Below are 15,208 nucleotides of genomic sequence, written 5' to 3'. Positions count from 1 at the left end.
AAATACGGAGTAGTGTTATTATAAACACTCACTCCTTTACTGTTGTGATAGCGCGCGCGCGCGCGCGTGTGTGTGTGTGTGTGTTTGTGTGTGTAGGCTACATCCATCATCTAGAACCAACTGTGTTTCAAATTGTGAAACAAATATATTGCCATAATTGTTTATTCAATGTTGAATGGCTCGAACAATTAATTTAGACTGATTATTTAAATTTACGTCGTTTTCGTCAGAGTGGGCATAGACAACGGTTTATTCTCTTGCACCGCTAGGTGTTTCTGTTGATCATGGGGAAGGAATTAGTGCATCATCCCCCAGGCATTTATGGGTTCGAATAGCACTGATTAATTTGGCCATCAGGTTATGGGACTAATTGTTCCCTAACGAACTGAATGTAGGGCCGTTATGATTGGGAATGAATCTAACACTCACTCATGATAAAAGTTGGTAGTTAGCTGAGATTGAACGCACCAGGTGTCAACCCAACCTGTATGTAACGTCCGCTACGATTGGTCGGCAGCGATGACGTCACATTACATTAGGACACCTGGTTTTATGACGGGTGGAAATGGTTCCACATATCCGTAAATATACGATGTACGAGAGATGCAACGAAGGCAAGTACCTCTGCAAGCCGACCATGGATGTCGTGTACTCCCATAAACGCCAGCCCGTACCTATTTCAAATCTAGTCCAGTTATTCTAATGGATAGTGAAATTACCATTAATGTGTTAGCCACCTGTACAATTAAATCAAATCCAACAAGTCTAAAACAAATTCCTAATTCTTAACAAATCTATCTTATTCTAGTACATAGTGTACATAATAAATACCATACTTGAATTATTTAACTAATATGTCTAAGCGACTTATAAAAAGTTTGGTCACTATTAAGCCTCTAAAACAGAACAGAGAAAGGATCCAAGAAGAAAGAAAAAGAAAGCTAAAAGATCGCTACATCTAGAGTATCAAAATGACCAATCCCAAACTACATCGGAAGAAGGCGAAAGAAAAAGGAGAAAAGACTTCAATAATTTGACATACGACGAGGAATAAAAGGAAACACAATATTACGTTAGAGAATTTGACAATCTCTTGGAAATTGTAATAATGTCAAAGAAGTGAAAAAAGATTCAAAAGGACAAAAACCCATACCATAACCACACAATCCATACAAAGGATTCCCAAAAATAAAATATAACAAACTAATAAATAACACAAACCTATAACGTAAAGAATACAGCTTATACTACATAACAAAATCACCAAGCATTCGGGTAACATTACAGTTAGGAGGGGTCTACCTTGAATGTTCTGTAAAGATCAGACGAGAGACATTCTCATCCCCCCCCCCCCAAAAAAAAAAAATAAGTTCACATGAATAATAACTGATTAGCAGGCAGTTTTCAGAAGCCTAGCTGAAATATATGGAAGATACAAATAAAAGATCATATAAAAAAATACAAGATTAAAACTCAACTAAAAGAATCGTGCTGCACGTGCAAGATGGCGTACTGCGGAGAGCTTACAGATTTGGAGAAATTTTTCAAAACAAGAAGAGTTGAAACAACAGAAGGTTCGTTCCTAGAATGCGCTTATAAAGACAGCACCCGTGAAATAGATCTATCAGGAATTCTCATGGAAAGAAGACATTCAATGGTAACAATAATGAACACTGTTAAATGGGTAAAAAAAGAATTCACTGAATTAACTGACGGCTCAATAAAAAGGCAATATTTTAAGATCATTGGGAAACCAGCCGATAATTCTATACGAAGAAATGGATTTTGGACGGGAAACAGCAGTGATAAAAGAACCATTACCAATATTACGGAAAATAAAAAGACAAGAGAACAACACCTATGAGGCTAGAATTACCCCTGCATGCAACAATAGAGAAGTTTGAAAAAAAGTTCCAACTAAAATTCACAATTGGTACAATGGACACATTTCCCTATCCTCCAATAAAACAAAGGGATAAGTACTCTGGAAATGGAAAACATCAGATAGATAGATAGATGCATGGATAGATGGATGCATGGATAGATAGATAGATAGATAGATAGATAGATAGTATTGAAAATTAAAAATCACATCTAATTAAAACATTTATTTCACAATAGAAAACAATATTTCATTGAAATGGCACTTTTACAAGTGTCCGGCCAATGAGAATAAAAAGGAATTGCAAAATACACCATGACAGAACAAAACTAAATGCTAGTATGAATTTGCTTAATGAAGAAATATTATAAATCAAACTGAATTTTGAAACTTAAGAGTGACATCTACATATTTTCACCTGCAGATGTACTGGCACTTTAGATAAAACAATACTCTTTTTTGACATGTACAGTCTGTATCACTGTAAGCATCATATAACTTAAGTTTTACATTCCACCAACCTTGTTCATGAATAATAGCACAATTATAAAATTAAAGCACTTCTTGAAAATTAACAAAAACACTGAATAATCTCACTTTTCCAATATTTTCAAAACCATGTATTGATCATGAATAATTAGTCGCATATATGCCTTGGACATCAATGGCTTTTTTCAACTGGTTGCATAAAACCTGAAGATTCTCATTCCGGACTTTTAAGGTGATAGTGCATTGTTTTCCTTTGGTTTTAGAAGATTTAGATTTTTATAAAGGAAATAATGAATGCACCAGTAAGATCTAAGACATGATGCAATTAATTTGAAATAGAGAATTGTAATTGAAGGATACGTCAGTGAACAAACAATGCATTAATTTGTGCTATTTGCACATTGTCAAGACATATACCCAAACGGCACAAGACCATGAAAATCACAAGTTTGCAGAGTGTGTTAAGAGGACAAATAAGACATGCTTTTATATACTAATATAATTTTTGACGAAAGCAATTTGTTTTGTACAGTATTTTCTTCTTTTTTCCACCGAAATACACAATCAGACACATGCCGCAGTTACAGTCAAATTACGAGGTATTTGCAAAGACGAAAAACAAATCAAAAGTAAAAATGTAAACAAAGCAGCATTGCTTGTAAAAGCAGTTTTAACAAATGATAAAATAGACCACATGAACTATGCTCAAATGAGAACGGACAGGTGCAATTTTGATGAGACTAAATCCTGATCGGGATAAACGAATTACTGTAATACCATAGGTTGTTGGTCAAATGGTCATAAAAATCTGAGAACAAATATATAAACATATTATTTGGTGTGTAGAGCAATTTTAAAGAATTTTTTGAAAGAATTAGGATGAACATTCTGGAAATAAAACTTTAAGATGTATATACAATATGTTCCCATGCACGTTTTTGTTTGCATCTTGGCAAACATGTATCAATGGTAAGGCTTCAAAACAAACCAGAAATAAATCGACTAGCTCCTTAAAAGGTCGCAGCTGTTACAGCTCTTCCCAAAAATATGTCGGCAAATTCCTCATTATTCCAATCCAACAAGCAGAAGATTTTGGACATCAATCATCATAGCAAAATTTACAGACCAAAATTATTTGCGTATTTGCAATTATCTAAAAAAAATTGAATTCTGTTGAATTCTGTTGAACGAACACTGGTCCTGGCCTCCAAATTTGATTGTAGCTTTGCCAAGTTGGAAGCGTGTGGGGACAATTTAAAGGGTGGTACTATAATTTCTTCAGAATGGATTTCATCCCTTTCATTTCCCTCATCTTCTTCATTATAAAGAAATCTCGTGGTCTCGTTATGAATCAAATGCTGCTGCATTATGCGGTTGATTTAAATAGCCGTCTCAGCAAACGACTCAAAGTCCTTGGTACTGTTGTTCTTTGTAAGGATTCTTGGATTCGCAAGAGGACTTGCAGCAGGTGGGCAAGATACGAAGGGGTGCTTCAAGACCTGCTTGGCACCAACAAGTGACGAATAAGATACTTAGGAAAGTCTGATATTACACTCCACTCGTTATCTGGAAACTCATAAAAACCGTAATTGATACTGCTGAAAAGCAAGTCCTGGCAGTCCTGACACGTCACACCACGGGTCCATACACAATCACCTCCACAGTGGCCCTAAAAGGGAGAGTAACCGCACAGCGTGATGGATATGATTATTCCCAAGCTCATGTATTTACATTTCTTGCCATATGAGAAGGAGTCACAAGCACAAACTTCAACAACTTCAGAAGCCATATACTCTGCTGTGACGACAGGTGTCAGAAGATCTGGTATAGTATACATATGCATTTGACTTCCAACCGGCACACTACTTGCCAAGACAAAATCACGTATTCGTATCCGGGATATTTCTCCCTTTTCACACAATACTTTTTCTAGTATTAGGTCCATCTGGGCTATTCCTTTATTGTGAAGGAAATCCAAGGTTCGTGTGATACATTTCACTGTTAAGCTGACTTCCGTCTCAATATTGTCAAACAAAGTTCCTCCCAACATCTTGTCAAAGACCAAATACAACCGGTCTTCCTCTTCAAAAAAATCATCAAGCTGCATGATGTTTTCCTAATCTTGGCACAAGTGAAAGATCTATATTTCTTTGCAGTCTTCTATGGGGGATCGGATCGTGTCTTTCTGAATGATCTCAATAGCATCAATTTTTGTTGTTGGAAATGTTTTAAAGGTCTGCACTAAAGAAATAACAACATTTCGTAACATTTCTCGTCTTCGTCTGTAAAATTCGCGATTTTATTTAAGCTGTCTTTTTTTTTACTTCTTTCTGATTCTTGTTGGATTTAAAATTTGGTTGTTCTCTGCATCCCGTAAGTCATGGCTTTCCATATCCTAAAATCCTTTTCCATCTGTATATTCAATCCGCTTACCTTACAACAGTGTAGGCAACTTTTATATATGTGATTTCGGAGACAATTTGATTGCTGATTGGCTCGTGTCATCCTGTCGAAACGACTACATTTCAACACTATTCAAATAAATTGCGTTTTGACATCAAGTGTTTTAAGTAAATAAAATCTCGTGAAATATTCCTTTTATGAAAATGTACAATTTAGCATTTATTTAACATAGACGATCGCCTGCCTTTTCTATACAGTGTAAACTCACTAAAATTTGAAATGCCACTGAGGAGATATGATTAAATTATTTATCTTTATAAGTTGAATAGACCTGTTTTTTCGGGGGGGGGGGGGGGTAGTTAACAAAATGGTCGCTTATAAAGCTATGGTCGAAATTATTACGTTTTACATGAATGTAATCCCAATTTAGTTTTAGAGCAGTGTTCTCTTTCTTGATGGTGATCCTTGGATTAGGTGTATGGATTCTTGGCAGTGATTTAAAGGAAATATTTTATTTTTAAATATTTGCAATATAGTGCGATTGATTACGTGCAATTTGACATGAGTGCACAGCATGTAATCTGGTATTTATGCCGGAGGTGAAATTTTTACCCATAGCATCTTGTTTAATGTAAAGGACTGTCTCTTAGAAAAAGAATTCCAGCTATCCTATAGCAACAACTTTACAGTGAGTTCATAATTTAAAATCCTTTAGATTAAGATGGTTTGTTTGATTTGGACACCACTATTGATTCGTTGAGCGGCCCTAAAGCACGAAGACTCTTTAGGACATAACATAGGACAGTTTTGGAATGTGGTTTAGGGGCGCTCAACGCATCAATAGTAGGTTTTTTCAATAAATTTCCTCTCCTAAAACTGAACAAATGAATGTAATTTCCCCTTTTTCTGGCATCTAATTATAGAGCTCAACCAAACCAAATTGTCTATTGAAATTTGCTATGGTCATAACATTTTTGGGGCCTGGTGCTTTTTAAATGTTTGTGTCGACTTGTGAACACAAAGAGGCCATGGTTTGTAAAATAAATCTTTTACTGTTCAACAGAGTGAACATTCAATGTTTTCAAATCTAATTTAAACAGTCATGTGCATTAACAATTCAACTGATAAAATAACTGAGTACCATACAATTTCCAAAGAACCAAGCCATGAATTCCACCAAAAAAAGACCTTATATATGGCGGTCATCAGTTAAAATAAAAAAAATAAAAAAATTGTTAAATTCATTGTACGATATGAACCTATACAAAATATATTTAGAGAAGGTCTATGTCCATCTACAAAATATATGGGAAAGCATGTCTGATCCCAAAAAATCTTAAAAATAATTGGAACTACATATCAAAGTGTGCAAAGTGCATTCGTTGTTAGTAAATGCCTATGTATATGGAAAGATGTAAAAAAAGTAAAGAGTTAGGCAGGCGTCCATCCTGTGTTCTGTCTTAATCTGGTGACTTTCGACGAGTTGGCACGCGATTTAGAAAAAAGCAAAACAAATTCAGTTGTAAAGTTGTAAAAATGTAAAGTAACTTACCTAAAATGTTAGAGATTTTTCTCGAACAATCAAACGTTTCAGAAAAAAAAAATGAATTCTATGAAGTCATATATTCTTGTTTTTGTAAAGGGATGGAAGTTTAATTATAAACTGCTTAAAGAAATAATTCATGAACCAGACCTAGGAATATTACAGGACACGTCGTTTCATTAACCGTACACACAACTCTTGTAGAAGATCAAATACGCTCTTAACAAATACGCTCAGACATGCGCAGTTTGGGATGATAAGATTCAAAAACCGAAACTGATTAGCGTAAACTTCTTTTAGGTAAACTTTGCACCTTGCACAATAGCGTCATCTCCAAGCAAGAATTTATATACTTTTTGTACATGTACGATGATAGCACCCAGCATCTACGATCATTTTTTTTTATTCCAGGTATTTGGTGCGTACTACCTAAGTATGAGCTTACTGTTTTGTCTCTTTAATTTCATTAATCAAAGTATTTTCCCAAACAAATCTGAATGGAAACAATTGGTCAACGCGAATAATTTAGACATGCAAGAGACAGCTTGCTTGACGAAACATAATAAATACAAACTATGACCTTTTTTTACGATTTCGACATTGACAAGCACAAATTTGCTCCTTCATTCTGTATAATTTTGCAAAGAATAATTATAAAAAATAAATTAGCATGATTTAAAGTGTAGTGGTGGATATTCAACCCAGACCTTGATGTTTCCAATTGTAATACATCTGGTCAGAAGCATTTCGGCCAACAGTTTAATCATGTGGTCACATCATGTATAATAACAAGACAAAAGCGTCAACGACGTTCTAATAAGTTTTTGGAAATTTAGATCTGAGGTACACCCGGAACTCAATCAAGGTAACGATTAGAACTCAAATTCCTTCCCCAAATTGATTCGTACTAATGGCATCATCGTGTTCTTAGCCATGCCGGCAATGTAAAAGTACAGTCTTACTACAAACATCTATTCAGATCGTCCAGCCTGACTTATTTCAGTTTGTGGACACCCTTGTTTCGTGACCTAAAACTAATTACTGTATTATATACGGTCACTGATGTCTGAGGTTTATTAATACGACTCGTCTTACCTAAATTGTAAACTTTCACTGTGCGCCGAAAATCGATTCTGATTGTGTCTCCTATATTTGTATAACTAGACCAATTTTAACGTCTTGTACAAATCATATTATGAACGCAAACGGCTTTGACGACCAAGGTGATAAGTATGACTTGGCTACGCACAGCTGCATGTGAAATAATATTCTCACCAGGTACTCCTTTTATAAAGAAGAAACCATTGTTGTCTTCTGATGTGAATGACGGAGTTATCAAAAATAATAAAATACAACAACAACAACAACAACAGATATATAACTAACGAAATTCACTCATAATGCAACACCCGAACTTCATTCATAAAGGTTTCTCCAACTTTGATAACACCATGCAATACATTTTAAGAGAGACAGACACACCCATGCACATGACGTTGAGTTATTTTGGTGTAATGTTAGCGCATACTCAGCATGGCGAATTTTATCATATCTGTAACTTAGTAAATTTCCAAGTCAGGGTCAGTAAATGTAGTTAAAATAATCTAATTAGTTTTAAATACTTCGTTTGAAACAAATTAGGTAATTTTAGCTACATTTTATGACACAGACCTTAAAACTGTACGGAGCTACATATATGATAAAATTCACGTTGCTGTTTGGAGTGAATTATAATAGAAAATACTGTACAAGACAGGCAGGTAATACACATCATTGGTTACATAAAACTCCAAACTCTCTCAAGAGCGTCCGCAAAACCGACAGCAACCGGAAATGTGTTATGCCTGACCTGTGGTCTTCAAACTTTGTCAAACACCCACAACCATCACCAGTTGAATCAAACATTGAAAACAAACAAAAGTTCCCGCACGTAACAATCAGAGTGGTTAATTCATCAGTCCAGACGCTCTTGCACAAGAAAATGGCCATGTATATTATCCTTGTACCAGGAATAGAAACAGGACTGAAAATACAAAATTACATGAATATCACGATTTAGAAATATCCCTACAGTCATTAAACATTTCGTTAGACTGGGTTGTGTACAGTTGCCTACCATATACCTTTTTCCAAATTAGAACTGATGAAAGTCAAAAGTTCTCCGTATCAAGGATAATAATTACTTAGTGTTATTTGCTCATGGCATCCGTCGATTATATGTGATAACACAGTAATAACATCAAATGATTTGATGCTTCTATTTTCTCATGCGCAGAACATGTGTACTTAGACTCCACTGGCCACTCAGGTGCCCTTATTTAACATAATGATATTAATGGATGTTTAGAAAAATAAAAGTATGTGGTTCGAGACGCTCAGGGCAAAATACTGCAGCACGTAACAATTGTAACTTTGTCCTTGATTTTTGGGGGGTTTCTTTTCTTAGAGTAGCATATATAGCTTAAGCTTACTTAGATAATTCTTCAGATTTTCATCAAAAGTGTACTAAATCTGATGACCTTTACACAGGTTACAAAATCTTATGACCTTTATACAGCGTACAAAATCTGATGACCTTTATACAGAGTACAAAATCTGAAGACCTATATAAAGTGTACAAAAAATCTGATGACCTTTATACAGAGTAAGAGACAATACTATTACCTAAAGAATACTTTGTTTTGAATCTGCTAACAATATTGCGGAAGTGCAGGGTCATTTTAATTTAAATGGAACAATTGGGTGAAAAAAATAATATATAGTACCTGGAAAAGGAAATGCAAGTCGTTGGCTTACGTTTTATATCTCCCCCATCGACATAGCCGGGTGGGGAAACTAATAATATAACCCATTGGCTTAAATTTCCCTTGTCTAGTTGTAAACCCCAATATAAATTATCTTAACCATGTCACCAGGTTGTTGGCATTATGAACTGACTGTCTAACAAACAATGCAATGGGGAACACTAATTAGTTTGAATACTGAATTAACTCAAGTATCCCTTTTTGTTAAAATTATGTCATGCCATTTATCTCGATATTTGACCCTTCTTTGTTGTTAGGCAATTTAACAATATAACTGTAAGTAATACTTGTGTTCAGGTTACAAAAGGGTTCGTTTTCAATATGCGCCTTCTGACAGCAACATTTAAAACTTATAGAAGGTACATGGCATCCACAATTATCAGAGTTCAGGCCCTAGCAACTTCAAGATTAGTCAAAACAATTAAACTAGGAATGAGCTTTGCAACATTGTTATGATATGCCGATGTAATCAAATAGCCTATATAACCGTATTAAGAAATAAATTCTGCCTAGTATTTGACGCAAAATTTGTATCCTGAAGGTATAAGTTTCCTATCCTACATTGAAGCATAAGGCAGGGCTGTTTACCTCACGTAAGTCTGATAAAAATGGATGTCGAAATAAGTAGTGGCCTTGTAAATATGGATATAACTTTTCACCAGAAAAAGGTTGAGAATTTATTTACCTTAAAATAAAGCTTATTGCAAATAGCGTGCGCAATGGTACCAATATTTTCAGGTCCTCATCTTCGCTAGGCAAGGTTTCGATGTGTTAACCCTAGCTACACCGTGGCGAATCGTTCAGATATTTCGGTGCTTTGGATCTGTGGATTTCATTCGATGTGGCAGCAAACCTTGGTTTGCGAAGATAACAGGTCATACGATTAATCGTGACCGACAAAAAATGATGAAATAGTTCTCAATTCATCTTTGATTTAGAATAGATTTATTACTCAGAAATGATAATGAAGATATGAATTCTTCGCCTCAAATTGCACAGAAGAAGCAGTACAGGTATGTTTATCATGAATATTGTGAAAGAACGTTCAAGAGATGCTGCAATTCGGAAAGTGTTTGCTATTTTGTATGCACTATGCTTGCCGTAGATGGTCAAATAATCCACGAATCAAGATAAAGGTCATTTATAAAGTGGAATGGAGCTATCATGCACCGGTGTTCCACACTGGATTACACAATGATGCACCCATAGAAATACGACTTTTTTTATATTGCTGAACAGATAGTCATATCAATATGTCATTTCACTGATAGTGCATGCTTGGTTTTAAATGCAGATGTTGCCCTTTTTACATTGACTATGTTCACCATTACAGCCATCTTGAAAATAATTTGTATCGCAACTTCTGAGTGGTGGGTTTTATTAGTATTGTGTCTTCAATAAAGGCTTCGTATAATGTTTAGTCTACTATCCAGTATGACCACGACCATAGATAAATACTTTTCGAGTGTTTTCATCGTGGTAATTAAGATCCATAATAAACTTGCAATCAGTTATATGTGACTTTCTTGTGGTACAAACTATGTGAATTGTGTAAGACATTAGAACAGCCTCTAATGTTTTCGTGCATGGGAAATTTCGTGGAAAATTAAACTGTCACGACAATAAATGTCTTTTCCTAAAGGACGTGAAAGTATTACCATGTAAATGCATACTTCCCACTGAGTGGTAAAGTATGCAATATACCACCATTGCTAAGAACTTAAAAAACATTTTACTCACTTCATAAGGAGTTTGATTCAGTTATATGTATGTGTGGGTGCGTAGTTTATGTGAACAATTTCCGATGAATAAACAAACACGTGCATTCTTGAAAAGAAACGATATTTGCATTTACCTGTAATCAGGATCGCGTGAACGGATTTATAACCATTTTTTTTTTCAATGTATATTAAACCATAAGTCTATGGAACATAACAATCATTTACATTTCCATATCCAATAGTGAAGAAAATAATCAGATCGTGTACACTATGTTGGTAAATAATCATCCCATTTGATCTCAGGGAATCACTTGTATCTTTCTTTGTTTTTCGTTCTGAATACCCTCGCAGGTAATATGCACAGCATTTACTTTCGTCATGAAGTCGAGACAACATTCTGAACATCACGTGAAAACACCTCTGATATTGTTATAGGAATGCATATATATATATATATATATATATATATATATATATATATATATATATATATATATATATATATATATAGTTCTAAACCGCATCGAATTACTCCAGAAACCTCATTCTTAACATGACTTAGAAAGGACCAAGTATGTTCTGATTCTCGCGACAAATGTGCTTTCGTTTCGGTCAGAGAGGATAGATTTTTCTTTTAGTACCAAATCTTTGTAATGATACAATTCAAAATTGATTAGTAAAAATAAAGTCCTGAAAATAAACGTATGTTTACAGTCCCTTTACATGATTGCAGTTTTAAAAATTCTACCAGACAGCACGTCATTAAATTTTGCATTTATCAACCTTTTACTTTGTGAATCTGCGAATTAGGCATGATGTTTGTTCTAATAATTGGTGTATACATCAGCGTAAAATCCACAAAGTTCAGATCCTATATTTTGGAGGCAGAAGGTTAATGCGACCGTAGTGTGTCATTAGGGAAATGGCTTCAATGGCATTTATCCATCGCATTTAGAGCAATTTGTCTCTCAGGAAAACTGCAAGTTTATCTCATAAGAAAAGATGTAACCCCGGGTCACTTTTCTGGAGAAGGGATCAATGGCTGACAAAACATGTCCTTATAACATGATTATTTTGAAGAAGTTCTTCTTAAGGGTCAGCGTTTGCTTCCTAAAAAGGGTGGGAGAAGCGATTTCTCTCTCTCGCTCTGTTTCTCCCTCTCTCTCTCTCTCTCTCTCTCTGCGTACACAACATATATCTTTCTACTATTTTAATTTTAATCATACGTGAAATGCAAAATCAAGTACGACCTGACAATAATTTCCTAGATGAAGCCTCATGATGCTTAAATAAAGTATGAATACATTATTCTAATTTCCTGTTGAATGAAAACAAATTTTATATTCATATTTTCATATAAATTACGAGTGATTCGCTGGGTATTTTAATCTATAATCAGTGGCGTCACTCGGGTTGGTGTCACCCAGTGCCGTAGCTCATGGTGTCACCCCCATGGTCCTCCTTACCTAACAGACCATACAGAATCCTTAGTAATGTCATTTTGGTGTCACCCCCTCTGATGGTGTCACCCGGTGCAGTCCGCACCCCCGCATCCCCCTAGCGACGCCACTGCTGTGCCTGCTAGTCATGTATTTAACTATGATCGGTTATCCGCTTATGAAATCCTACTAGACCGAGCAGTGTGTGCTCTGTAAAATTTGCAATTTTTCATTTTGGTGTCAACCCTCTGAGATGGTGTCACCCGGTACGGTCCGCACCCCCCGCACCCCACTAGCGACGCCACTGTCTATAATTCAAAAAAGTGCTGCTTTTTGAGTTAAAAAAATTAAGTGTCATAAAAGCATTAAACATTTGTCTGATTTTCAGAACGTTATTTTAGACCTTGACACATGCCTATGCATACTCTATATGTGAAATGAACGTTTCTATTATCGAGAGCAGGTCTTTTACCTGTATTTTAAATTCTGGATTTGTATATAATAAATAGTATCATTCACCATGTCGATTTACTGCTGCAATCCATTCAGCGCAGTTTAAATCTGCCAAGTGTAAAATAAATAATAAGAAAGCATTCCATTCCTGTACATATTACTGTACGCGTCTTGGATTCGAAATGAATCACGTTTAATATATGTGTGTGTGTGTGTGTGTGTGTGTGTGTGTGTGTGTGTGTGTTCATTGCTATCAAGTAGTTCCTATCACTGAGTCCCAAACGATACACGCGGATGCCATTCCCATCGGCTCATTAGTTGTTAATTATTTATAAGTGTCCTGTGCACTGGAATATTTAACAATTATGTTCGTCTAACACTGTCTTTTATCGATTGTAACGTTGGCAATGTTCCAGGTAGATCGAATATACCTAGAATCGCAGGTCGATCCGAAATTGTTTTTAACGTGTTACAATGTATAGATTTTAATAAACAGTGAGACATTGTTGTCAAATAAGTTTCCGAAATGCCTTATAGGAAATAGACATTGGCAATGGCTCCAAAGGAGTTTACTAAACAAAGGATTATATTTTAAATGGAATTAGTGACAGGGTTGTGAAAAACACCTTTGTTCTGAAGGCCCGTACTTAGCATCATTTGCAGGTAAACTTTTAATTCTCTCTCTCTCTCTCTCTCTCTCTCTCTCTCTCGTAAATATACATTTGCCTATAATGTAGATTTTATCGTTAACAGCACCCACCTTTGCATAATTTTCATATATGGACAGTCCATTTAGCTTTCTCTTTATTTTATCGAGTTGGTGAGTCAATTTCACATCGAGATCCATGGAGTCAAATAGTAGAATACTGAGAATTGTTTGCAAGTAATGCTTGTAATAAGGCAAGTGTTATCCATCGCATTTATTTATTTATTCATTTATTTATTTATTTATCCATGGGCGAAGAGAGGGAAACAAACACCTATCTCTGGATTCCTGTTGGTGCCACGCAAAGGTTGAGTCTGACATATGTTAGCTGTGAGCTTTCATTGATGCATTTCAATGATAATGACAGCGGTATATGGCTAATTAAAACTCTTATTTTCGTGTATGTTTAAAACTTGGTTAATATGCAGATCAATTCTCAAATATCTGTCGTGTGTGTATGACCACCAGAACATACATATGTGTGTGTGTGTGCTGGTGTTAGCAATTCATCAAATATATGACATATAAATGAAAATTCCAAGGATGTGTGTGTGTGTGTGTCTGTCTGTCTGTCTGTCTGTCTGCAATTTTTCATTCGGTTGCCTACAGTCTCAAGATTGTTAGCGGTGGTACCCAGCACTCATATGTTTTTTAAGTGTTGCCAATTTGTACCTTAGTATGCTATAATATGGTTAGCAGTGGCATCGATTGATTGATCGTGTTTTCTGCCGACTATAATTAACTCAGAATGGATATTGACTGTAATTATTGTTGTGAAAAGTGGGCATATCCAAGGAAACTACAGATAGGAACAAAACAAAGTTTAGTAAACTAAAAGATCTGTAACAAATATCATTGAATTGTATTATCCGAATATATCAAATCTTCTCATATTTGGTCTGTTTCCGTATTTGAATGACGCCATTCCAATACTCGGTAAAGCTATTCAACGTCAGCATTCGCCATTGGTTACCGATATATACATTTTGTAATTGGCGGTAATCAATGGGTTACTGTAGGTAAGCATTGCTAAACGAAATCAACATAGGGTAATGAGAGAAACAGTTCCTTATGCGCACATCGTATCAACGCGCAGGTCCACTTTGGCTTAAATATCTTGTCAGAGACAAAGCACGAAGTAGACTCTTCATTCTAACAGTGCACAGACTGTATAGTCAGCTGCCCCAAGCATGCTAGCTAAATTGATGTATTGCTCTAACCTTTGCCATGGCATTTATAGCGATTTTTCTTTTCAAGCCTTGTTATATTTTTGTAAGAACAAGCAAACAGAAAATAAAACATCAGCTTGCTTAGCAATACGATTCTTTCTATTATTAGTATGGCTTGCCCTAAAACAAAATTTTTTGTCTCTACTTGTCCAAGACCAGGAGATATTACTTAATGGTCAGATGCCTATCGTTCGTTTCGTCCGCAAGTACAAATATATTCTCGCTACTTCTCCGAAGCTATTTTGAATGATTACTATGCAACTTTACACACGCAACCATCCCAAAACAAGGTGCCGATCTGACATACAATATGACCACCACAGCAGACATATTCAAAATATTCTTGTCACTACCCCTCTAGAACAAAAGGTCATGTCGACATGAAGACATCTTATGACGTCCACTTGGAAATAAATTAAATAGTTTTACTCAAATATCTGATATGATGAGCACATAAGCCACATAGAAAAATCTTATAACAGATATTCCTCTTAAATGGATGATTATAATAGCACAGAGTTTTTCACTCAAAGACTTTT

The 15,208-nt window shown here is 35.4% G+C and overlaps 1 protein-coding gene and 1 pseudogene across 1 annotated transcript in view; one reads left to right on the top strand and one right to left on the bottom strand.

The window, feature by feature from the left end:
* Window positions 1-4,040: 4,040 nt before the first annotated feature.
* LOC149796556 (MAP kinase-interacting serine/threonine-protein kinase 2 pseudogene) lies at window positions 4,041-4,478 on the bottom strand (annotated as a pseudogene).
* Window positions 4,479-13,222: 8,744 nt separating this feature from the next.
* Window positions 13,223-15,208, top strand: part of LOC149796555 (uncharacterized) — a 51,662-nt gene continuing 49,676 nt past the window's right edge. Inside the window, exon 1 of the mRNA XM_089961254.1 lies at window positions 13,223-13,397. The gene's annotated coding sequence lies outside the window, so the exon portion shown is untranslated. The remainder of the gene's footprint in view (window positions 13,398-15,208) is intronic.

Source organism: Sinohyriopsis cumingii, chromosome 6, assembly GCF_028554795.1.
Source record: "Sinohyriopsis cumingii isolate HCF-2022 chromosome 6, ASM2855479v2, whole genome shotgun sequence".
NCBI classification, from domain to species: Eukaryota; Metazoa; Mollusca; class Bivalvia; order Unionida; family Unionidae; genus Sinohyriopsis; species Sinohyriopsis cumingii.
This window is presented reverse-complemented; position numbering and strand designations above follow the sequence as displayed.